Source organism: Astyanax mexicanus, chromosome 22 (genome assembly GCF_023375975.1).
Source record: "Astyanax mexicanus isolate ESR-SI-001 chromosome 22, AstMex3_surface, whole genome shotgun sequence".
NCBI lineage: Eukaryota > Metazoa > Chordata > Actinopteri > Characiformes > Acestrorhamphidae > Astyanax > Astyanax mexicanus.
In genome coordinates, this window is record NC_064429.1 from 37,884,700 (window position 1) to 37,909,620 (window position 24,921).

Below are 24,921 nucleotides of genomic sequence, written 5' to 3' on the forward strand. Positions count from 1 at the left end.
AACAGGAATAAATAAAATACAGAATACGATATAATAAAGTTATAGACGAGGTTCAGACTCTACAGGATAGAGAGATGGTTCTGGCAGAGATCCAGGTGAAGAGAGTGAGAGAATCAGGATGGAGTGATGAAGAGAAATACTGTCCATCATGTCCTCACTTCCTGCAGCGATCGATTGGCTGAGCTCAGACAGACCGGCTGATCTGGGGTCAGTCTGCAGGAGGTGATCACAGTAAAGGTGGTGATACCGAGGTTAAATTTGTGTTACACTCCACACAAAACCATTTACCAACATACTGTACATTCAACTACTGTACAATATCACCACAATATATACAGCTCTGTAAAAAAGAAAGAGATCACTTCAGTTTCTGAATCAGATTCTCTGATTTTGCTATTTATAGGTTTATGTTTGAGTAAAATGAACATTGTTGTTTTATTCTATAAACTACAGACAACATTTCTCCCAAATTACAAATAAAAATATTCTCATTTAGAGCATTTATTTACAGAAAATGAGAAATGACTGAAATAACAAAAAAGATGCAGAGCTTTCAGACCTCAAATAATGCAAAGGAAACAAGTTCATATTCATAAAGTTTTAAGAGTTCAGAAATAATCAATATTTGGTGGAATAACCCTGATTTTTAATTACAGTTTTTTTTTCGTGCATCTTGGCATCATGTTCTCCTCCACCAGTCTTACACACTGCTTTTGGATAACTTTATCCAAATAGCAAGCTAGATTCAATACCCGGAAAGGGAGCAATGGAAGCAGGGGGGTATATATATATACAACACAGACCAGATGTGAGCAATCAGAAGCATGGCGAGCGTGAGCGCCTTAGTGTCACATGATTAGGGAAGTCCGGTGTGAGTGCATGGTGGGAAATAAGCCTAAAGGAGTCCTAAGCAGGCAGACTGACAGATACGGTTTATTAAACATATTCAGTATTGTTATTTGTTAAATAAAATATAGTAAAATATAATAATTAGTTACGAAATATAAATTATTTTGTTTTATTTTATGTTAGGCAGGGTAAATAGTTCTTTTTAAGGCACACAATAGAAATAAATCAATTCAATATATAACATTTGTTTTTGAACAGAAGTCAATTTCAGCAGGTCAATGTGAAAATATTAGATTTTTAACTTCTTTCTCTTTTTTTTTTTTTTACTGTATTTCTGATTAGCTGAATCTGTTTTAATGGTAAACCAGCAGAGTTTCTACACTTAAACTCTCTCTCTCTTTCAGAGCTGATAGAAATAATCCTATGTGCCTAAAATGTCTAAAAATATGAAATATAAGAAATATCTTTCCGTATTGTGATAAACATTTTTAAACATTTAAAATTATCGACGAAAAAGTTGTAGAAATTGGACATTGATAGAGTCTTCAGCCGGCGCTGAACGTCTGCAGCGTTAGACGTGTTATTTACAGCAGAACAGCAGAATCTGATAATCTGATAATCTCCCGAGTGCAGAGTTTATATATTTATTTACCGCAGACGTCTGATAAGATTCATTCCGGGTTATTTGGAGAGAAGCTGAAATGTTTTGATGGACTGAACACTGCCCAAGGCTACGCAGCCCAAACATCAGAATATATAGAGCTTTCTGACACACACACACACTATACACACTTCTGCAGATTCGAGTGTTTTTCAAAAACACCTAATTCCACTACTCAGATCATAACTGTGTGTGAGATAGAAAAACACTCATATATGCAGAAAAAAATAAACAAGACCTAGCGATTCATGAGTTATGAATTAAATAATGAGTTAAATAATGAGTTTCTTCGATTTTACCAAAATACCAATTTTAGCATGTTTAAGCTCCAGAAAAAAGTTATTAGTTATATAGTAATTAAAATTGTTTTTGTCACGATATATTTGTTTGTTGACTATTTAAATAGCCTTTTAAAAGAATCCATAAGATCACCACAAAATATCACTGATTTATATCTGGACTACACTGCACAGGATAAACCACACACTGACATCACACCCAATCCTGATCACATGACACAGCACATGACACTTCCAGGAAGCAGATCACCTGAGTATTAGCCACATGGTTTAGTCATATATAGGGGGCTCATTTGCTCTCGGTCATTGCTGAGTTTTTATGATTCTATCCACATACAACGTGTTATTTTTTGTTTCCTGTATTTATCTCCTTGTTCAATAATATCAAGTCTTGCCTCCCATTGTTGATCCTTTTCTGTTTGACCACCCTTTTACCTTATACTTTAGTAAATAAAATATATTTTCATCTGCATCTGCCCAGCCATTACAGATAATTTGGATGATTTAATGATTTAATAAGTACATATTTTTGTAATTCAAAACAGAAGCAACGACAACTTTTAGCAATAAAAGTCTGACTGTTGACAGGGTTTAATTCAGTCAGTGGAGCTCCTGTGTTTTCTGAATACACCTCATTTCCAGAACACCACGCCCATCAGTGTAGATATATTCTGAAGCTCTGCTGCTGTTTAAACCAGACAGGAGGAAAAGAGGAGTGATAATAGGGTGTTGGAGGGGTGTAAGATAGCGATGAGCCCCGCCCCCTCACCTGTCTCTCTCAACACCCCCCACCTTAATTCTCTTTTTCCAGTGTGAAGAGAGAAGAGTGCTGTACTGAGATTGAGCTCATGCTCTTACACTCCTTCACTCTTCACTCCTGTTCTTCACCTCACAGCTATTACTCTCTCTCTATCATTCTCTCTCTCTCATTCTCTCTCTCTCTCTCATTCTCTCTCTCTCTCTCATTCTCTCTCTCTCATTCTCTCTCTCTATCATTCTCTCTCTCTCTCTCTCTCACACTCACACTCTCACACACACACTCAGAAGCGTGAACTCTCATTCTCTTCATTTGCCCCTCTGTCACTTCTTGAAAAACGAGTTTTTTTTTTGGACGCTGTGAAATAAATCCTTCATGACCTCCCTTTCATCCACTTTATCTCTCTCTCTCTCTTTCTCTCGCGCTCTCTGCAGGTGCCACTTCACTTGAAACAGGATATATGTTGGGTGGGGGGGAGGCTTCTTTCTTTCAACTCGTCTGAAAGAGAAAAGAAAATGATCTGTTCTTTCCTTTTTCTTTCCACACTTTCTCATTTTACACTGCTCTCTTTCTCTCTTATTCTCTCTTTCTACAATTTCTGTCATCATACCCAAGTCCCAACCTTCTAATACACTGCTTATATTAATAATAATAATAATATATAATAATATATATACTCAATAATCACTCACTGTTCAACAATCACTACCATACACTGTCTTTTTCCCCAAGGCCCGGAGCAACAGGGCAAGCAAACCAATCAGTTTCCTGTACGACCCTGAGCTGGCTTGTTTCCTCCAGGAAAGCCCAATGACACTGTTATCAGAATCCCAATCAAGACGGTGCTCTCGCTAGTTACTGACAGGACCAAGACAGCTGTAACGAAGAGGAGGAGGCAGGATGCAAATGCAAGTCTTCTTTATTTTCCATATTTAAACTAACAAAGAAAAGAACACTAAGGAGTAATATAACGAAAAGGTAACAAAGACAAAACACTATAAAACAGAGGATAGACTGAAACAAACAAGCAAAAATAACAAACAAGGAAACGAACTACATAAAGCAAACTTGGAACATTAACAACAAAAAACACAGCAAGTCTGAGGCTAAACAAAATGCAGATAAATAGATCCAGACAGAGTAACAAGGCAAGGTCAAACAAAAAGCACAACAGAGAACAAAGGAGCACATGGGGTATTCATACACAGGCACACACAAGGGACACCTGTGGAGGTAATGAGGGGGCGGAGTTACAAATGAGAAGGTGATAACACTAATGACTAGGGCGGGGCTGGGCGGGGCTAGGGTGGAGACTGGACAGTAACAAAACAATGCCATGTGCTCAAAAAAAGACAAGACAGGAAAACAAGGCAGAAGCACAGAAAACCAAAAGAGGGAAAAACACAGACAGACACAGGCTAAGGTGTAACAACAGCCAGGTTCGTCATTACTGCAGTCAGCAAAATATGAACTTTCCGCAAACCATGAAGCCAGAAAAGAAGAGGGAGAAATAAAGAGAAAGGAAATAAATTGATTTTAGTGAATAAATAACTGTATTGTAGAGAAGTTTAGGATGTCATGGACATGGACAGACAAAAGTGACTGTTTGACACGATTACAAAAGTAGTCTGTGTGCAGCTTACTGTATATAACAGTGTAAATATATTATTCTTCCCTCAAAATAATTAAATATACAGCCATTTATGTCTAAAAACCACCCGCAATAAAAGTAAGTACACAGCAGGAGTTCATGTGTCCCTCAAAGAAATGTACAGTAACTCCCCAACACCTGCTGCACTCATGCAGCTCCAGACCACGGCACTCCCACCACCATGCTTCACTGTAGGCATGACACACTTACAGTGTCTTTGTACTCCTCACCTGATAGGATATGTTCCCAGTAATCCATGTCCTTTGTTGGCACATCTTCAGCAAACTGTTTGCGGGCTTTCTTGTGCACAGACTGCAGAAGAGGGTTCCCTTCTGGGGTGATAGCCGTGCAAACCAGTTTGATGTAGTGTGCTGTGTATGGTCTAAGCACTGGTGACAGGCTGACCCCCACCTCTTCAATCTCTGCAGCAATGCTGGCAGCACTCCTGCACCTATCTTTCAAAGACAGCGTTTGCACATGACGCTGAGCTCTGTTCTGATTGGACCCTGCTCTTTTGAAACGCTGGATGCTCTTGGCCAAACTGTGCTGCATTCGTCTTTTAAGATCAAGATTTTAAGAGAGTTCTTTGCCATGAGGTGCCATGTTGGAACTTTCAGTGACTCTCAGTATGAGAGAGTTTTGTGAGGCCTGTAGTACAAAACTGAACACAACTGACCTGCTAACGATGCACACCTACAGTAGTGACACTAACGAGTCACATGACATTTTGGAGGGAAAATGACGAGCAGTGCCCAATTTGTACATTTAGGGGTGTGGTCTCTTAGGGGTGTGGTCACTATGGTTGCTGGTGGATTAGACTGATTAATGGCTGTATATTTTAAGAGTTATTTTGAGGGAAGAATAATATATTTACACTGTTATTTACAGTAAGCTGCACACAGACTACTTGTTTCATTGTGTCAAAGTGGTAAAACACATTTTATCAGTGTTTCACCATGAAAATATTTGCTTAAATATAATTTAAGCAGAAATGTGAGGGGTGTACTCACTTCTGTGATGCACTGTAGACTTATATAGAATTATAAATTTATGATTAAAAAAATATGCATATATATATATATATATATATATATATATATATATATATATATATATATATATATATATATATATATATAAATATAAGCAAAAGGTGGAACTGTATATTAATTAATTATATGAATAAGTTGAGCAGATAAAAAAACAAAAACATGAAATATCTTTTATATATGTTTTCATATTGTCTCCAAATAATCAAATTGCATATTAATGAAGGTCAGCTTTCTATACCTCTGGTTTTGGTCTGGTATTGAATAAACTGCACTGCAGAGCCACAAGCTGAAGGTGAAAAACAGCATCCCTGCTGAGAAACTTTTATAATATTCTCATAATAAAAGGAAAACTTTTATATAATGTCAAATATAAATTGACGTGTCAGCCTGACTGCAGCTCAGCGTGTGATAGGAATTACATTAACGCCCAGGCAATTAACCCAGACGTAAAAAAAACGGAGGGAAACAATAGGAACAGAAACAGAGTGATGCAATAAAAAGTTATTGACGAAATTATTAATCTGTACAATGACAGTAAAGGTTGAACGAGCCGTTTTTCGTCCACAGTAACGTTCCTCGTCTTTCGCCTCTTTCTCTACGGTTTCGCTTTTATTCAAACGATGTTTTAATGCTTTATCAGCCCCAACGCTCCACACTGGGTTACTGCCAAAGCAAATAGCAAAGAGCAAAAATGAAGGAACTGAGTTTCCTACACAGCGATTAATCATAAACAAAGAGCGAAGGAAGAAAAAAGAGTAATTATTGGCAATATTTCTTTGTCTTGCTTCGTTGCTTGTCCCTCAAGCTTTGGCAGGAGGCCACCGCTCTTCCCTTCTGTCTCTCTGTTTCTCTGTGTAAAAGCCGTATGTTTTAATTAGGAGATAATTAGGACCATTTGTGTCTTTCTCTCTTACTCGTGTAGTAACACGGCATTTATATATATATATATATATATATATATATATATATTTTTTTTTTTATATACATATAAAATAAGATACCGCTTAAAAATGCTGAGTTTCTTTGACTTAACCAAATTGAGAACCTCTATAATATAATCAACAGAAAGATAAATGATCACAAGCCATCAAACCACCAAACTGAACTGCTTGTATTATTTTTGCACCAGGAGTAAAGCAGCATAAAGTTATCCAAAAGCAGTGTGTAAGACTGGTGGAGGAAAAGAACATGATGTCAAGATGCATGATGAAAAAAACTGTGATTAAAAACCAACCAGGGTTATTCCACCAAATATTGATTCCTGAACTCACGATCACAAGACACAGCACACGACTCATCCAGGAAGTAGATCACCTGAGTACTAGCCACATAGTTAAGCTCTATATATATACAACTCAACAACTCAACTCAACTCAACAACTCAAATGTCTGAAAGTAAACTTGATCAAACTTCTTAAAAAGTACAATATAAGGTATTTAAAAAGACTAAAATAGACTACTATGAAATACACTTATAGTTTAATGTAATTCAATATACTTTTAATATACTTATTTCCAAATATAGTTTTGTACATTATTAGCAAAGTGTGTAAAAAACAGTTGTTACAGTAGTTCACTTAAAGTATAATGTATCATGTAACTTCTTAGAAAGTAAATTAAATTGCTACATTGGTAAAATGTTAAATATATATTATAGTACATTTAAAATAGTTCAATTTTAGTACAGTTAAGTACACTTTTGTACTATTTTTATACAATTATATAATATGCATAATAAGTACAAAAAAAAGTTGTACCATTTTAGCACTCTTTAAATATACTGATTAATAATAATGTGGCTGCAAGAAAACACGTTTGTGCACTACAGCATAATAATGCTTAATATACTTTAATACACTGTTTTTATTAGGCTGTGCGTATAAAAATCAAAATCAGAGAAACTGATTCAGAAACTGAAGTGCTCTCTTCATTCTTTCAGAGCTGTATATATTTATATACGATCTCTATCTTTCTTCCTTTAAGTTTCTCTGTATAAAAGCAGCATCTCTTAATTAGGAGTTAATAAGGCCAGATTTTTTTATAACCCACAATGGCAGTATAAATTAATGATTAAGATTAAATCTTTCTCTCTCTCTCTCTCTCTCTCTCTCTCTCTCTCTCTCTCTCTCTCTCTCTCTTTCTCTTTCTCTCGTTCCCTCGCTCGCTCTCTGTACCTCGGTGTGTATTTCTCGGTGTAAGCTCCATGTCGTTAAGTTAATTAGGAGTGATTTTTAGCCTGTTTAGTGACGGGGTTATTCATTTCTTTCTGTAACAATAATTGATAAATGATGACAGGTGTTTCAGTTTCATTCTCCAACCCATGTATATATAAATACAATTATATAAATATGTTCTGTACATTATTGATTACAAATATTATATTGACTATGCTCTGTGAATTTTATCTTGTTGCAAAAATACATAAAATATTAAAATCAGCATCTCTCCCTCTCTCTCTCTGTTTCTCTCTCTCTCTGCAGATGGTGCAGATTATTTAGCCTGTAGACATTAAGAAGACCATGAGAGCCCAAGTGAGAGACGCTCCTTCTGCAGCTCACACACACACACACACACACACACACTACACACACTACACACACACACACACTACACACACACTCTTTCACACATTTACACGCTCATAAAGACGCCCACTCTCACATTTAAACACACTTACACACATGTAGTCCCATTTACACACTCATTAAAACCCATACACACCCACACATTTACACACAATTACACAGCCTGTCTGTCTCTTTCTCTATCTATGTTTCTGTCTGTCTGTCTGTCTGTCTGTCTGTCTGTCTGTCTATCTATCTATCTATCTATCTGTCTCACTTTCTCTATCTTTGTCGGTTTATTTATCTGTCTGTCTGTCTGTCTGTCTGTCTGTGCGTCCGTCCGACTGTCTCACTTTCTCTCTCTACCTTTCTGTTTGTCTCTATCTTTGTCTGTCTGATTATTTATCAATATATTCATCTGTCTGCCTCTTTCTTTTCCCATCTATCTGTCTGTCTGTATGTATATCTATCTATTTATCTGTCTGTCTGTCTGTCTGTCTCTCTGTGTATCTATCTATCTATATATCTATCTAACTGTCTGTCTGTCTTTCTGTCTGTCTTACTTTCTCTTTCTATCTTTGTCTGTCTATTTATCAATCTATTTATCTGTGTCTGTCTCTCTGTTTCTCCCTTTTCTTATCTATCTGTCTATCCATCTGTCTGTTCGTCTATCGTCCATCCATCCATCTATTCAAAGATGCCCACTCTTTCATTTACACAGCCTCTCGTAGTCTCTCTCTCTCTCTCTCTCTCTCTCTCTATCTATCTGTCACATAGACATATACAGTAATACTGTATGTGTTCTTTCAGCACTGAGTTTTAAAGCAGTGATATGTAATATAGAATATATACACTTTGCTCTTCAGCTCCCCCTACTGGTGTGGGGGGGGGGGGGGTTAATTCACTTCAATTCAATTCAATTTATTGTCATTATACTGATACAGGGTTGTACAGTAAAACGAAACACTATTAGGCTAGATCTCCAGTGCAGACAAGAAAAGTGTAGGACAGAGTAAATAGTGCTCAGACGATAGATACAGAGAAGTGCAAAACAAAACACACAGTGTAGGGGCAGAAGGTACAGGGGACATCAAACACACTTATAGGGCAAAAGTACAGGGGACACAAACAATAGTTACAATAAGATTATTGGTATGTTTATGTTTGTGTGATGAGGTACTGTTTAAAGTTAAAGTGTTTAAAGTGCAGTAGTGACAGCGGTACATTGTATATAGTCCATATGTGTATAATAGTAGAGGTAGGCCAGGTTGATTAAAGTGCAGAGTGCATATAAGTGAAATGATTAAAGTGCAAAGTGCATACAGTCTCTGTGCTGAAGCAATCAGTGGCCATGTAGGAAACTGGGAGTGGTCAGTGGTCAGTCTGTGTACTGTTCAGGTTGAAGTTAGTGTTGCTGGATTCAGCAGTTTCACAGCACGTGGGAAAAAGCTGTTCTTCAGTCTGGTGGTTCTGGTTCTAAATGTTCCTGTACCTTTTCCTGGAAGGCAGGGGTTGGAACAGGAAGTGGCTGGGGTGGGTAGGATCGTAGGAGATGCTGATAGCCTTCCTCAGGCATCTCTTGTTGTAGAGGTGATGTATGGATGGAAGGGTAGTTGCGGTGATGTGTTGGGCAGACTTCACCACTCTCTGCAGGGCCTTGTGTTCAGCAGCAGTGGCACTGCCGTACCATACTGTGATGCAGCTTGTGAGGATGCTCTCTACAGTGGCTCTGTAGAAGTTGCAGAGGAGCTGTTGCGGTAGATCGACACTCCTCAGCCGCCGGAGAAAGTGGAGGCGTTGCTGGGCTTTTCTGATGATGTGAGATGTGTTCAGTGACCAGGTGAGGTCCTCGGAGATGTGGACACCAAGGAACCTGAAGCTGCTGACTTTCTCCACTGTTGCTCCCCCGATGCTCATGGGTGGGTGCACTCCGCCTGAAATCAACAATCAGCTCCTTGGTTTTGTTGACGTTGAGGGAGAGATTGTTGACGGTGCACCACTTTGCCAGGAGCTCCACTTCCTCCCTATATGCTCCTTCATCATTGTTGGTAATTTTGCCAATGACTGTAGTGTCGTCAGCAAACTTGATGATGGTGTTGGAGCTGTGCTTAGCAGAGCAGTCGTGGGTGTAGAGAGTGAAGTTAATACAAATCAGGTATTTAGCTCCTTCTTTTGGAAGGGATGAATTCATGTGAATTTGTTGTCGAGCTGAGAGATACAGAATCATTATTCCAGGTAGTTAATAGAGTGTTGGGAAGCTGGTATAGGTGGTTGCCAGGGTATCACAGGTGGATGCTACGGTTAGGTAAATGGCAATTAGCTTGTTACAGCAGTATCCTGAGTATTACTATGGTATTATTACTAAGTGGTTGTTTGGTGGGTGCTATGGCGTTTGTGGGTGTTTGCTATAATCCTACTGTTATGGTAAGTAGCTGTTAAGGTATGATGGGTGGATGCTGTGGTGTTGCTAATTAAATGCTAATGTTTTGTAAAGTTTTTTTTCAGTCATAGTTGCTAAGATATTGATACAGTTTTATAGGTGTTTGCTATGCAACTCCTAAGCGGTTACTAGCAGGTTGGTATGGTATCCCGGGTGGTTGCTATGGGGTTGTTAGGTGGATGCTACAGTTTCTGCCAAGCTTGGGAATGAGAGAGAGAGGGAATAAAGAGAGAGAGAGAGAGAGAGTACAGTGATGTACAGTGCAGACGAGTGCCAATCCTCTTAGAAGCTCTAAAGCTACAAACTGTCAGTCTGATCAAAGCTGCACCACACACACTCGCGCGCACACACACTCGTGCACACACTCGCGCACACACACACTCACACACACACACACACACTCACACACACACACACACACACACTATCACACACACACACACTGCACTAATCCAATCTACTGTAATTAAAGCAGAATAGCAGGATTACTCAGCATCACTGTGCATGTCACAACCTACAGGACCTGAGAGAGAGCACCTTACATTCTCACACTCACTCCTGTGTACTGAGAGCACTTTCTCACTCTCTCACTCTCTATCTTTAACAACCTCCCTCTCTCACACCCTCAATATCTCTCACTCCCACACTTTCTCTCTCATTCACTCTTTTTCACTCTCTCACTCTCTCACCCCTCATTCTCTCCCCCTCACTCACTCACTCACTCACTCGTTCTTTCACTCTCACTTGCTCACTGATTTTATCTCCCTCTTTTCCTCTCTCACTCTTTCATTTAATCTATCACTGCCTCAATTCTTTAACCACCTCACTCATTCTCTCTCTCTTACTCACTCTTTCTTACTATCCCTTTCACTCTGTCACTCTCTCTCCCTCTCTCTTGCTATCTCTCTCTCAATCTTTTATTCAACCTCTCACTCTATTCTTAACTCTCACTCTTTTCTCACTCTCTTTTTTCCCCTCCTATTTACTAATTCTCTCATTCTACCTCTCTCTCGCTATCTCTCTCACTCTTGCTCTCACTCTCTTATTTTTACTCTCCTATTCACTCATTCTCTCACTCTCTCTCATCCCCTTATTCTCTCACTACCTCACTCTCTCTCTTACCCAGTCACTCCCTTTTCACTTACTCTGACTCTTTCATTAACTCTCTCATTCTTTCTTTCACTCGCTTGCACTCACTCTCATTTTTTCTCTCCTATTCACTCCTTCTCTCCCTCTCCCTCTCTCTAACCCTGTCACTCCATCTCCCTCTCTCTCGCTATCTCTCTCACTCTTATTCAAGCTCTCATTCACTCAATTTTTTACTCCCTCACTCTCACTGTTTCATCCCCTCAATTTCTCACTCTTTCTCTCACTTGGTTGCTATAATTCTCTCATTTTCACTCTACTATTTACTCTTTCATTTACTCTCTCACTCTTTCTCTCACTCGCTTTCTCTCACTTTCTTATTCTTACTCTCCTATTCACTCATTCTCTCACTCTCCCTCACTCTCTCTCTCATTCTTACTCTTCTATTCACTTATTATCTCACGCTCTTTCACTCTCTCTTATCCTCTTATTCTCTTAATCCTTCACTGTCTCTCTTTCTCTCACTCTATTTTTAAATCTCTCTCTCCTCAATTTCTTACTCCCTCACTCTCTCACTGTTTCATCCCCTCACTTTCTCACTCTTTCTTTAATTCGATCACTCTCATTCTCTCATTTTTACTCTCCTGTTTACTCCTAATCTCTCTCTCTCTTCCTCACTCACTCTCTCACTATCTCTTTCACTCTCTCACCCCTTTATTCCCTCACTCCCTCTCTCTAACCCTGTTTCTCCATCTCCCTCTCTCTTCTTTTCTCTCACACTCTCTCTATTTCTTACTCCCTCAATGTCTCACTCGTTTTTTAATTTGCCACTCTCACTTTTTCATTTTTACTCTCCTTTTTACTCATTCTCTCCCTCCTTTACTCTCTCTCTCTCTCTCTCTCTCTCTCTGCAGGAGTAAATCTCAGGCTCTACTGCAGCTTAATTAACTATTAATTAGTAAAGCAGAAAAACTGCATATGAAGCGTTCCTGAACCCGTCCCCCCTACCATAACACACCCGGGGGGAGCCCGCAGTGTGTGTGTGTGTGTGTGTGTGTGTGTGTGTGTGTGTGTGTGTGTGAGAATATATAAGCATATGTGTGTGTGCACACTGTATTTGTGCAGGGTCTAAATGCAGGTAAATGATAAGAAAGAAAAACACTCTTGTGGCTTAAAGCAACCAAATCCTCACAGCAATGTTTAAAAACATTCTAGTAGAAAATCTTCTCTGTCTGGTGGACAGTAGAGATGCAGGTACTCCATCAAAAGCAGCATAAACTCTTTTAATAGCCTTAATTTCTGTGATTTGGAGCAGATGTGTCCTAAAATAGAGCTTCATTTGCTTATAATAAAAAATACAAGCTATTTAATTTTCTCCGTCTCACACACACACACACACACACACCGCACACACACACACACACACACCGCACACACACACACACACACACCGCACACACACACACACACACACACACAAAAACACACACACACACACACACCGCACACACACACACACACACACACACACACACACAAAAACACACACACACACACACACACACACCGCACACACACACACACACACCGCACACACACACACACACACACACACACACACACACACACACACCGCACACACACACACACACACACACCGCACACACACACACACACACACACACAAAAACACACACACACACACACACCGCACACACACACACACACACACACACAAAAACACACACACACACACACACACACACCGCACACACACACACACACACACACACCGCACACACACACACACACACACACACACACACAAAAACACACACACACACACACACACACACCGCACACACACACCGCACACACACACGCACACACACACACACACACACACACACTCACACACACACACACCACACACACACACACACACACCGCACACACACACGCACACACACACACACACACACACACTCACACACACACACACACACACCACACACACACACACACACACCGCACACACACACACACACACACCGCACACACACACACACACACACACACACACACCGCACACACACACACACACACACCGCACACACACACACACACACACACACACACACACACTCACACACACACACACACAGCTAGTCAGGATGCAGTTCACACTTCTTCTCCGTTCTGCTAAAATCTCTCAGCTTCCCAAAATATCACAAATCCACACAATCAGAATGTGGGAAAATTATACACAGAATATTCCATAAATAAGCCTCTCTCCTTCTCTCCATCCTTTCATCTCTTCCATCTCTCCATTATTTCATCTCCTCTATCAGTTTATACCTTCCAAACTTCAATCTTTCTATCCTTTGATCTCTTCCATCTCTCTGTCACTTCCATCCGTCCACCTCTTTCTCTTCCACCATTCCATCTCTCCATCCTTGCATCAATTCCATCCTTTTATCTCTTCCATCTCTTCCCACCTTGCATCTCTCCATTATTTCATCTCCTCTATCTGTTCATCACTTCCAAACTTCAATCTTTCTATCCTTTGATCTCTTCCATCCTTCCATCTCTCATCATTCCATCCTTCCATCTCTTTCTCTTCCACCATTCCATCTTTCCATCCTTTGATCTCTCTGTCTTTCCATCTCTTCTATACCTACATCTCTCCATCCTTCCATCTCTTCACTTCTTCCATCTCTCCACCCTTCCATCAATTCCATCCTTGCATCTCTCCATCCTTCTGCCTCTTCTGTCTCTCCATCTTCCATCTCTTCCAACCTTGCATCTCTCCATTATTTCATCTCCTCTATCAGTTCATACCTTCCAAACTTCAATCTTTCTATCCTTTGATCTCTTCCATCTCTTTCTCTTCCACCATTCCATCTTTTCATCTCTGGCTTTCCATCTCTTCCATACTTTCATCTCTCCACCTTCATCAATTTCATCCTTTCATCTCTCCATCCTTTCATCTCTTTCTCTTCCACCATTTCATCTTTACATCTCTTCCATACTTACTGTACATCTCTCTATCCTTCCATCAATTCCATCCTTCCATCTCTTCCATTCTTCCATCTCTCCACCCTTCCATCAATTTCATCCTTTCATCTCTCCATCCTTCTGCCTCTTCTGTCTCTCCATTATTCCATCTCTTCCATCTTTCCATCTCCTTCATCCTTCCATCTCCTCTATCCATTCATTTCTTACATCCTTCGATCTTTCCATCCTTTCATATCGTTTATCCTTGCATCTCTCCATCCTTGTTTCTCTCCACACCTCCATTCTTCCATCTCTCCATATTCCATCTCTTCCATGCTTGTTTCTCTCCATCCTTACATATCTCCATCTTCCATCTCTTCCATTCTTCTATCTCTTCCATTCTTCCATCTCTTCCATTCTTTCATCTCTCTATCTCTTCCACTATTCCATCTTTCCATCCCTTCATCTCTGTCTTTCCATCTCTTCCATTTCTCTGTCCTTGCATCTCTCCATTCGTGCATCTCTCCATTCTTCCATCTCTCCACCCTTCCAATAATTCTATCCTTTCATCTCTCCATACTTCCATCAATTCCATCCCTTCATCTTCTTTGTCCTTCCATCTCCTCCATCCATCCATCTCTTCCATCCTACGATTTTTCCATCCTTTCATCTATTTTATCCTTGCATCTCACCCTCATCTTTTCCCCCATTTTTTCTCTTTCATCCTTCCATCTCACCTTCATATTTTTCTCCCTTCTGTCTTTCAATCTCTCCATCCTTAATTTGTCCATTCTTCAGTCTTCAATCTTTTCCTACATCATGCCACCCTTCCATCTCTCCATCATTAACCTCTCCACCTTTAACCTGTGTAACCTTTAATCACTCCTTTCTTGAAATTTCCTTCTTTACTCTGTCCATTACTACATCTCTCCTATTCTATTCATCCTTCAATCTTTTAATATCTTTGTGCTTTAATATAGACATTTATAATGCATTCTGCCATCTCTCCATCCATTAACCTCCATCCTTCTCCCATCTCACAAATCCTTCCATCTCTACAGCATTCTATCTCTTTATCCTTTTATTTCTCCATCCTTTAATGCCTCCATTATTGTATCTTTCCATCCATGAATACAGTATATCCATCCTTCAATTCCTCTATTCTTCTATCTTGTCTTTATTTAATCTAGGGGGCGGGGTGTAGTAGGTGTGTGTGTATAGTGATTAGTGTGATTAGTGTTAATAGTGTGATTAGTGTGAGACGTGTTAATGATTGACAGATGTGTTATTATGGTAATTAGATGGATGGGTGGGAGGAGAGAAGGATTTACAGCAAACAGAGAGTCTTAGGTTTCAGTAAACACACACACACACACATTATTACACACAAACGCATTGTAACACACACAAACGCATTATAACACATACATTATTGCATTATTACACTTACACTAACACCAAGTACACTAAATACCATGTATTAAAATCACTATAAACAATAAATCCTGCTCTAGAGTGCTGTACACTTTTGCAATACACTTATAATACCCAACCATCAGCATGGAATACCACGGTGCCTACTTGGCAACACCTTAGCAACCACCCCAGACACCAAAACAACCACCTGGGATACCACAACAACTACCTTGAAACCAAAAGCATGATAACTGCCTGAAATGCCATATTTACCACAAAGCTACACTGTAGCACTCGTTTGGCATCAGTTTCACAAAACAATATCAAACACTAGGGATACCATAGCAACCACTTTGGAACACCACATTAGCAACTCAGCAACCACTGACCAAATTTTTAGAATACTATATCAACCACTTTAGAACACCACATTAACAATTCAGCAACCACTGAACAAACTTTTGGTGTCTAAATTAACCACTTAGGTGCGTCAGATCAACAACACAGCAACCACTGGGCAACCTTTTGGGATACCATAGCGACCACTTCAAAACACCACATCATCAACCTAGCAATCACTGACCAAACTTTGAGAATACCATAGCAACCACTTAGGAACACCACATTAACAATTCAGCAACTTGGTGTCTAAATTAACCACTTATGTGTACCAGATCAACAACACAGCAACCACTGGGCAACATTTTGGGATACCATAGCGACCACTTCAGAACACCACATCATCAACCTAGCAATCACTGACCAAACTTTGAGAATACCATAGCAATCACTTCCGAACAATACATCATCAACCTAGCAACCGCTTAGCAACTTCACAGCAACCATGTGGTATACCACAGCAACCACCAGTTTATCTGTTTGGGGCAACTTCAAACAGTTTGAGTAAATACTGAAACTGTATTGAGTATTTTAGGATTCAGCAGTTCTGTAAAATAAGTATGAGCAAACTTTATGGTCTGCAGCGCCATCAAACAACTTCTCACAGCTATTTCTGGATCCTGCAAGTACAGCAGTACAAACACACACACTCACACTCACACACTCTACACACACACACTCTCTACACACACACACACACACACACACTCTACACACACAAACTCACACTCTACACACACACACACTACACACACTTATCGCTGCGCTGGAAACAGGAAGTGGGACACTTACGCAGGACATTTGTCACCCTAACCGGGGGACGCTCTGTATTTTGTCGCTCGGTCTGAAGCTCTGCTCCAATTAAAGCCCAGCAGGAGAAATAAAACCCAAAACCAGAGAGAGAGAGAGAGAGAGAGGAAGGGAGAGAGAGAGAGAGAGAGAGAGAGAGAGGAAGGGAGAGAGAGAGAGAGAGAGAGAGAGAGAGAGAGAGAGAGAGAGAGAGATCAATTTATTTGTTATTCATCACAAGGGGTATCCACCACACACCAAAGGAAAAATAAAGAACCTAACAAACACTTAGTAATATCATAGCAACAATAACAGATACCACAGCAACCACTAGTCAAAGAGGAGTGATTGTGAGAGAGAGAGAGAGAGAGAGAGAGAGAGAGGTAGATCAACATATTTATCAATCAGTAAAAGGGATATGCACCACAAGCCAAAGGGAAACCGAACTACGTAACAACCACTTAGTAATATCATAGTAACAGTATCAGGTACCACAGCAACCACTAGTCAATGAGGAGTGATTGTGTGTGAAAAAGAGAGAGAAAGATAGATTAACAAATTCATAATTCAGTAAAAGGGGTATGCACCACAAGCTAAAGAAAAAATGAAGAACCTAACAACCACTTAGTAATATCATAGCAACAATAACAGATAACACAGCAACCACTAGTCAAAGCAGAAAAAGTAAATAGAGAGAAGAGTTTTATGTTTTATGCTTTGGCAATAGTGTTTATTGTTACAGTCATGCCAATAAAGCACTGTTGAACTGAACTGAGAGAGTAAAGTATAGAGAGACTGAGGAGAAAGTAAGAGATACAGAGAAGGAAAAAGAGAGAGAAATTGATAGAGAGAGAGAGAGAGAGAGAGAAGGTGGGCGAAAGTGAGAAAGTAAATGGAGACAGAGAGGCACCAAGATCAGAAACACAGAGAGAGAGAGAGAGAGAAAGTAAAAGTATAGAGAGACAGAGAGAGTAAGTGAGAGAGTAAAAGGACAGAAAGAATGAAAGATAAAAGGAGGAGAAAAAGAGAGAGACAGAGAAAGAAAAAGAGAGAAATTGATAGAGAGAGAGAGAAAGTAAAAGGAGAGAGAGAGTGAGAGAGGGAGAGATGGGTGAGCGGGATAGAGATAAAGTGGGGAGAATATATGGATGAGATGAAAGAGAAAGCGTGATGAACGATGGTGAACGATGGTGAGTCGGAGTGTTAATGAAGAGAGCAGCTTTTATTAGACTGAACTGAAATATTTATTACATGAATATTTTACAGGGCCATTCTAACACTGAACCGGGCGACCGAGCTCCAGCCTTTATTCTCCCTCTCTCTCTATCACTCTCTCTTTCTCTCTTTTCATCGCTCTCTCTTTCTATTTCTCTCTCTCTTTTGAACCCACTGCCTTTCTTATTAACAGAATGATTCCCTTGCTCTCTCTCTCCCTCTCTGTTTCTCTCTCTGTTTCCCTCTCTCTTTCTCTCTCTCTCTCTCTCTCTCTCTCTCTCTCTCTCTCTCTCTCTCTCTCTCTTTCTCCCAGTGGGGAGATTGGGGGATGCTGGGAGCTAAATGTACAACAGCTGCATTCAGCATCATTTACACCCACAGCCATATAAACACTGAATCACAATCACTGAATCACAACCGCCTCACTGAATCAGAATCACTTCACTGAATCAGAATCACTTCACTGAATCAGAATCACTTCACTTAATCCAAATTACTTCACTAAATCCGAATCACTTCACTAAGTCAGAATCACCTTACTAAATTAGAATCACTTAACTGAATCTGAATCACTTCACTGAATCAGAATCACCTCACTAAATCAGAATCACTTCACTGATTCAGAAACACTTCACTGAATCAGAATCACTGATTTAGAATCACTTCACTAAATCCAAATCACTTCACTGAATCAGAATCACTTCACTGAATCAGAATCACTTCACTGAATCAGAATCACTGATTTAGAATCACTTCACTAAATCCAAATCACTTCACTGAATCAGAATCACTTCACTGAATCAGTTCAGAAATTATGATTCTGGATAATTAAAAAAAATAATAAAAAAAACACTGATTGTGGTGGGTGATCCAGAAGTTATGATTCTAGATTAGACTGGTGATTAACAGGAACACCTTGGAACAAGAAGATTGATTCAGTTTTTAATAGATAATAATATTTAGTTGAGCAATCAGAAAGACTGACTCTCGATCAGATCAGTCATTAGAAAAACTCTTTCTAGTTCAGTCGGCTGATCCAGTAAGGTTGACTCTGGATCAGTTTGGTGATTTAAGTCTGGTTTGATTGGTGATCTGGTTCAGCTTGTTGGTTTAGGAAGAGTGATTCTAGAGTTTGTACATAGAAGAGTTGACCCTGAAAGGTTTAATGAGTGAAAATTCTGGTTCTGGATCTGTTGTTTGGTTTACAAATTCTGATTCTGGAAACTGAAGTCATCCTTTTTAACTGGTTCAGGATCAGCTAGGAGATTAAAAAATAGTGATTCTGGAATAGGATGGTGATATACAAAGGTTAGATTTTAGTAATTTATTTAAGGCTGGTTCAAAATCAGTCTGGTAATTCAGGAAGACTGATTCTGGATCAGTTTGGTGATTTAGGTCTGGTTTGATTGGTGATCTGGTTAATTTGGTTGGTTTATGAAGAGTGATTCTACAGAAGTCTGTTGATAGAAAAGCTGGCTCTGAATAGTTCAATGAGTGAAAAGTCTGGTTCCGGATCTGTTGGCTGGTTTACAAACTGTGATTCTTGGAGTTAAAGATAATTGAGGTCACTCTGGTGATTTATAACTGGTTCAGGATCAGCTGGGTGATAAAGAAATAGTAATTCTGGAGGTTGACTCTGGAATAGGCTGGTGATATACAAAGGTTAGATTATAGTAATTTATTTAAGCCTGGTCCAAATTCAGTCTAGTAATTTAGAAAGTTTGATTCTGGAAGGGTTTGGTCATTTAAACTTGGTTCCAGACCAGATGAGGATGTACTACGATAGATTTTGGATCAGTTTGGTGATTTAAGTCTGGTTTAATTGGCATTTTGGTTCAGTTTGTTGGTTTATGAAGAATAATTCTAAATAAGTTTGTCGATAGAAAAGCTGACTCTGAATAGTTCAATGAATGAAAAGTCTGGTTCAGGATCTGTTGGGTGGTTTACAAATTTTAATTCTAGAAGTTAAAGATGATTTGAGATCAGTTTAATCATTTATAACTGGTTCAAGATCAGCTGGGTGATAAAGAAATAGTAATTCTGGAGGTTGACTCTGGAATAGGATGGTGATATACAAAGGTTAGATTATAGTAATTTATTTAAGGCTGGTTCAGAATCAGTCTGGTAAATCAGAAAGGCTGATTCTGGAAAGGTTTAGTAATTTAAGCCTGGTTCAGGATCAGTTCAGTGAGCTGGTAAGGTTGACTCTGGATCAGTTTGGTGATTTAGGCCTGGTTTGATTGGTGATTTGGTTCAGTTTGTGGGTTTATGAAGAGTGATTCTAGAGCAGTTTGTTTAAAGAAGAGTTGACTCTGAATAGTTCAATGATTTAAAAGTCTGAATTAATTGAGTGCTTTAAACTGTTTAAGAAGTTTAAGATGGTTTGAGATCAGTCTGGGTGATTTATAACTGGTTCAGGATCAGCTGGGTGATAAAGAAATAGTAATTCTGGAGATTAACTCTAGACTAGTCAAGGAATTAAATCGATGATATAGTAAATCTAGTGAAGCTCATTTTGGAAGAGTTTGGTGATTTAAACCTGAATAAGTTCAATGATTAAAAAGTCTGGTTCTGGATCAGTTGGGTGGTTTAACAATTGTGATTCTGGATTAAATTGTTGATGTTAAAGTTGAATCGGGATTAGTTTGGGAATTTACAATAAGGCTGATTTGGGATCAGTCTAGTGATTTATCCCTGGTTGCAGATCAGTTGGGTGATAAAAAAAAGATTAATCTGGATAATGTCTGTGATCCAATTTGATTGAGTCTGGACTGAGTTGGTGTTGTACAAACGGTGATCCTGGATCAGCCAAATAGTTTAGAAAGTTTGATTCTGGATGTGTTTGTTAATAGAAACCCATCTTATCAAACATTGTCTAGAGCAGGGGAGTCCAAACTGCAGCCCGTTTCCTTTTTTGGAGCGGCCCGCGAGGTATTTTAGAAATAGAGTGAAAGTTGGCCCGCTGTTAAGCAGGTTTTTATAATGTGAGATTCATAGTTTGAACACTAGGTGTCAGAAACGGCCAAAGAGTCTAAAAGCAGAGAGAGTGTTCAGTTTTAGCGCAGAAAAACGGGGCAAAGAGTCTAAAAGCGGAGAGAGTGCGCATTTCTAGCGCAGAAAAACTAGGCAAAGAGTCTAAAAGCGGAGAGAGTGCGCATTTCTAGCGCAGAAAAACTAGGCAAAGAGTCTAAAAGCGGAGAGAGTGTGCATTTCTAGCGCAGAAAAACTAGGCAAAGAGTCTAAAAGCGGAGAGAGTGCGCATTTCTAGTGCAGAAAAACGGGCCAAAGAGTCTAAAAGTTGGCGTAATTAAAGAGTTTAATATTAAGAGACATCATGAAATTAAACATCAATTTGAAAAATCTTAGTTTACACTGTCAAAGATAAAGATAGTTAGTTAAGTAAAATGGTGTGTAAATGAAATAATCAGGAAAATGTATTATTTAAAGTGGTATATTTCATTATGTGTTTTATTATAGAGTCTGTGGTCCGTGACTTCAAATATATTTCTCCTTCTGGCCCCCAACAAAAAAAGTTTGGACACCTCTGATCTAGAGATTTTGGGTCGGTTTGGTGATTTACCAGGATTTGAGATGAGCTGCTGTTTCTGAAAGTTATGGATAAGGTTGGTGATATTTCTGGATAATTTTATTGAAAGGTTTATGAAGGTTTATTCTCTCTCTCTGTCTCTCTCTCTCTCTCTCTCTCTCTCTCTCTCTCTCTCTCTCTCTCTCTCTCTCTCTCTCTCTCTCTCTCTCTCTCTCTCTATCTCTCTCTCTCTCTCTCTCTCTCTCTCTCTCTCTCCATCAGTATTCCTGCTCTGTGTTTGGAGTGTTTCTCAGTCTGACCTCCTCGGCTGAAGCAACTGACCCACTGCCATCTTTAAAACAGAGGCCTAACCCCATGGACCTTACACACACACACACACACCATCTGAAATAAAGCACTAGTCAATAGTTTTAACACCTTAAATACAATGTTTTTTGTTGTAGATTAATACTAAAATTCAGGCTTTCAGTTAACAGCTGTGCTGAACTCATCAAGAGTTAATTACTTGAATTTCTTGTCTCTTAATGTAAAGTTTGAGAGCATCAGTTAAAGTAAGTAGTGTAGAGGTAGAGTTACAGGTATACAGTGAATAGTGAATATTTCAGTAATGTTCGAATCCAGATTATGAGAAGAAACAACTACTCAACTAAATAAAAAAAATTAAAACAATGACTTTAATCCTCCTGTTATGTTCATTTGTCAGGAACAGTAATGGTTCAATTATCCAATTAATACCCAAAATTATAATTATCCATAATAATAATTATAAAAAAAAAATCCAAACAAGCAGTGTGAATATTTTATTAATAAATACATTACTAATTATTCCTTCAATATTTAGTGCAATGCTGCTCCTTACCTCTAACAGGTAATGCTTAAATCAGGATAATTCACTCATTTTTCATAAAAAAATGTTTTTTTTTTATTTTTCAACACTTTACTACTTTTGAAACAAAAACCAAAATATTAGACGTAATAGCTTTTACATAACATTAAAACATAGCATTTACTTCTTTTAGTTTTTGTTTATTGCACTAATTTTATGTTGATTACACTAATCAATAAAGGCAAGCAGAAGAAGGTTCATATTGAAAAAAAATACTTTTAACTATTGTTCCTAGATCTTCAAACTTGTCAAATTAGTCAATTTTGCCAAAACGGCTCAATTTGACCCAGAACAAAACAGGAGAGTTAAGAAGAAATGAGGGTCAGTCAATCTGAAAAGAAGAAGAATTTCAAGAACTTTTAAAGTATCCTCAAGTGCAGACAGCACAAAGAAGACCATCAAAAAGGTTATAATGATGATGGAACTGGTGCTCATCAGGACTCTGCTCCAGGAAAGGATAGAAGAGCAAGAGTTTCCTCTGTTGTACAGGATAATTTCATTATCCTGTTTTTTATAAACAGCTCCCCAGATAAGAGCATCTAAATACTTAATAACACTTATCCATTAGTGCCTAATGTGGTGTATTACAGATCACTTGTATCACTTTGCATCACTTATATCAAGCCCACCTTTTGAAATAAGATATTGTAAATTTGATGAATCAAACCAATGAATGACCATAGACTAATCTAAAACTGGCATAGGCCTCTCTGCTGTAAAATAAGAAAAAGAAAAAAGAAATTCGAGAATCGAATCCAATAGTGACAGCCCTAATACACCCCTATATATATATATATATATATACATATATATTATTGTATTTTAATCTTGACATTACAAACTATACATTTTCTTCCTGCTCCACCCTTTACTGTTTTAAAAGCACAAATCTCATAAATTCTCATCTTCTTTTTTCAAACTCAAAACATTATTATAATGATAATAATTCCCTGGAGTTTTACTCGAATTAAGCTTTTAAAACAGGCACAATTATTATATATTATTTAATATGAAAATTGTACCACAAGTTTAAAAAAATGCAGGATCTCTGTCACATATTAGCCTGTGTCTGTCCTGTGTTTTTCCCTCTTTTGGTTTTCTGTGCTCCTGCCCTGTTTTCCTGTCTTGTGTTTCCAGCCATGTGCTTTTTTGAGCACATGGCATTGTTTTGTTATTGTTCTGTCTCCACCCTAGCCCCGCCCTAGCCCAGCCCTAGCCATTAGTGTTGTCACCTTGTGTCTTGTTTGTAACCCCGCCCCCTCATTACCTGTCTTCACCCTCCTTGTGTATAAATAGCCTCTTGTATGAGTCAAATCAAATCAAATCAAATTTATTTGTATAGCGCTTTTTACAACAGGTGTTGGCACAAAGCAGCTTTACAGAAACATGATTACAGGACAAAGAATCAGGCAAAACATTAAACATAGAATATACATAATACAGAACCCCCAGTGAAAAACTCCCTCAGAGCTGCAGGAGGAGGAAGAAACCTTGGGAGGACCAAGACTCACATTAAAGGGGGGACCATCCTACCACTGGTCAAACGGCTTGTAAATTAAAATTTAAAAAGTCTTTTATACATCTATATAGGTTTTATGTACTCAGGAGTGTAATAGCGCCACTAATGGCTTGGATGTAATCTGTAGTGGAGAGTAAGATGGATGATGAGCAGCTGATCTGTGGTGGTGGTGGAGAAGAGCTGACTTCAGAAACTTCCATCAGTCTGGCCGGACAGGAGACGCGAGAGCCTGAGGGTCCAACATCGGTATCGGGTCAGACAGGTGGGCAGTCAGTAACTCGGAGGAAAGCAGAGAGATGGAATTAGTTTTGACTGGATTTATGTAAAACAGAGAATATAAAACATTATCAGAGTGTGGCAAATGACTCCGGCAGAACTGAATAAAACAGCCTAACTAAAGGCAGAGAGCCAGAAGGTAACATAGACATGGAGGCTCCCTGAAACACCAGCATCCACCCACTCCACCGTCCACAAACCTGAGTGACCGTGTGCAGTGGGAGAACAACAGCACCAGCATCTCAGTTTACCACAATTTCCTCAGTTTAGTTTAGTTGAGTGTTGCCTTGTGGAGTCTTTTCTATCTTTGCTGTCTGTATATCCAAGTTTTGTATTTTGTGAATTTATGTTCCCTGAATCCAGGTCTGTTGTTTTGTTAATTCAGTAAGTGTACCTATTTTATTTAGTGTTTATCTAGTGTTCTAGTTATTCAGTGTTTTGTTTGTTTAGTCATACTTAGTTTTGTTCTATTCAATATTCTACTTCTAAGGGTTTATTTCTTTATTTATGCGATACCC